This window comes from Trachymyrmex septentrionalis, unplaced genomic scaffold (genome assembly GCF_001594115.1).
Source record: "Trachymyrmex septentrionalis isolate Tsep2-gDNA-1 unplaced genomic scaffold, Tsep1.0 scaffold78, whole genome shotgun sequence".
NCBI lineage: Eukaryota > Metazoa > Arthropoda > Insecta > Hymenoptera > Formicidae > Trachymyrmex > Trachymyrmex septentrionalis.
In genome coordinates, this window is record NW_017305967.1 from 1,106,945 (window position 1) to 1,109,568 (window position 2,624).

Sequence of the window (2,624 nt, forward strand, 5' to 3'; positions counted from 1 at the left end):
TGTGGACTGAAAGGTCGACAGATCCGCGGGAAGATGTTGGGAGTTGTGAGTGAGGCGACGTTCAGAGGAATTGCGTATATAAATTTAAGATACGACTTGATTGAATGTATATCTCTAGTCGTATACAGCAGGCGTCCACTTTATAAGCCGTGCAATTTATAAGCCGCGTTTTATACTGAGAGAGAAAAAAAGAAATCACGTGTATGTACGTGTTACAAGTGTTCTCCGATTATAACGTTGATACCTTTACTCGTATAGTTGTATAATATTTAAGCGCGAATTCTGTAAAAAATTGTTAATACCTAATAATAAATTTATTATATTTACATAATGATGGAGTTCTTGTTTAAAACACCAAAGTACTCTTTCTCCACAAAAATATTCTTTCGTCGCAAAACACGCGACCGTTCTGCCGAATTGTTATGTAAAGCATTGCGTACGTTTTTTCTGGTTTATTCAAGTTTTCACACAGCTGAAGCAACTTTGTCTGATTCTCACGTAATATGTTTTGCATTTTCACATACAATAAATCATGTCTTTAAAAGCGGGAACGTGTGGAGTATATATATTATCATACAGCACACTTTATTTAAGATGTCTAACATGTCTCATTTAACAGACCATCGTTAACGTTGTTATGTAAGTTTTTTTTTTAAACTAACTGACCTATGATTTAACAACCTCTTCGAAACCCTTGTTAAATTACAGATAATTTGAAATGTACAGATAATTTAAAATGATTTGAGTATTTTGTTAGATACAACAGACAGCATTATAGTCACATTATGAATATATGTTAACGATGCTCCAATTTCACTGTATTACATCTTTTTATACGTAAAAAATTTTGTTATCATTACACTGATGAAGACCTAATCGAAAGAGCTGAAACATCTGTAATTTTTTGCAAAAATCAAATATACGAATTTACACACGTCTAACCTATGTTGGCTGATTTCACACTATTCCTACGTCTATTAAACTGAACCTCCCTCCCCCCCCCCACCACCATCGAAAATCCTTGGCTTTATTTATTTGGCGTAAGAGACATCCTGGAAATGTCCTTAGAACGTCCAGAGGAGACTAGAAACGTCTTTAAAGCTTCTCTTGGAGGTCTGCGTTAAATGGAATGTAAAATTGCTACGCCCTTGTAAAGTTATTGCGTAGCTAACTTTATCGCCTCGATAGTATTTTTAATACATTACACGCAGAGTTGCTGACACGTGATGTGTTCTTCCACGCAAAAATTCAAAAGTTTCAAAGTTTGTTCTAAAATCACGTAGCCCGCTGTGCTTTCGACAGTTTCGACTTTATGCTCAAAAGAGAAAGAAGTTACAATGCAATCGGAGTAATACTCTACATATGCAAGTCTTTAATTAAAATAGTTAAAACATTTTAATTAGAACGTGGGAAATTATACTTGGAGCTGCCTTAGGTCTCACACTCCATCACTCACACTCGTAGGTGGGAATTGTAAGTGTGTCGGTGAGGTACGAACTTGTCGACGGGATCGGTCTGGGTAGCGGGTGGGTTTCAACCGTGCCCGACGATAGAGCGTCGGCGCCGCGACGGCGGGAGCACGCAGACGCATCTGGACCGGCGTCGGTGACGTAGAAACGAGAAACTAGAGGCGAAAGCGAGATCCGGAGGCAGACTCGTTCGTTTTGCCAGGTAACGTTCAGGCTACCCGCGGTGGTGACGACACACTCGATCGCGGTCCTCCTGTCTGGATCAACACGCAAGAAATTGCTTGTAATCACACGAGACAGGCAATTACTGTGTCCACGCGTTACGCGAATAAATACTGGAGGCATTTCATCGATCCTCCAGCGTAACAGGCGGGTCCGTTCTCCCACGTTCGCGACGCCGACTCGGGTCGCGCAAATTTGGAGCGTCCAAACGATCGAACAGAGATGATGTACCATAAAGGGATCGCGAACCACCTGTGAACCGAATCGGAAACGCCAAGACAAGGATGGTCTTTGATGATTACGGAACGTGCATCCGCTTTTGTGATTTCAACACTACAGTGTAATGTTTGTAAGATAAACAACAGATTGTAATTGTGTAATTGTGTAACAGTTACATTGGCGAACATCAAAAGCAAGTGATAGACATTGTAATCGAGAAGAGTGAGCTAACTCGTTCGTGATAGGTAAATACTTGGATATATAGTACTAAATTAGAATAGTGTTTGATAATTTCATTGTTCGTTCATGTTTAATGAATAAATAAATGTAATAAAGTTGTGTAAAAATAGCTAAAGAATTTAAATAGATAAAGAGTTTAAATAGATAAAGAATTCTAAATTGTGTTTGACACGGAGTTTCTGAAATTAAAGAATTAAGGAAATACATACATAACACTCATGTAAATAAAAAGTTCTTGTTAATTATCTTTTCGATAGATTTCTAAAAGAAAAAGTTATCCTAATTTAATTATCCTATATTTTTCCACTTCTGCTAATATTTAAATTTCAGAGTTATTAAACTTTTCCAAATTTTGCCCGTTCAATGTTACTTTGAAAGCAATCAGAAATAATTGAAAAAATGTTTTTTATATAATACTTTTAAACATATAGTAAAAAAAATAAAAATTAAATAAAATTAAATAAAATTAAAAAA

At 36.7% G+C, this 2,624-nt stretch overlaps 1 protein-coding gene across 2 annotated transcripts in view; it reads left to right on the forward strand.

The window, feature by feature from the left end:
• Nucleotides 1-1,531: 1,531 nt before the first annotated feature.
• LOC108754240 (tetraspanin-11-like) overlaps nt 1,532-2,624 on the forward strand; it is a 5,262-nt gene continuing 4,169 nt past the window's right edge. Inside the window, exon 1 of one of the 2 annotated variants that reach the window (XM_018496422.1) lies at nt 1,532-2,155. The gene's annotated coding sequence lies outside the window, so the exon portion shown is untranslated. The remainder of the gene's footprint in view (nt 2,156-2,624) is intronic. The other variant, XM_018496423.1, reaches the window with a different exon arrangement.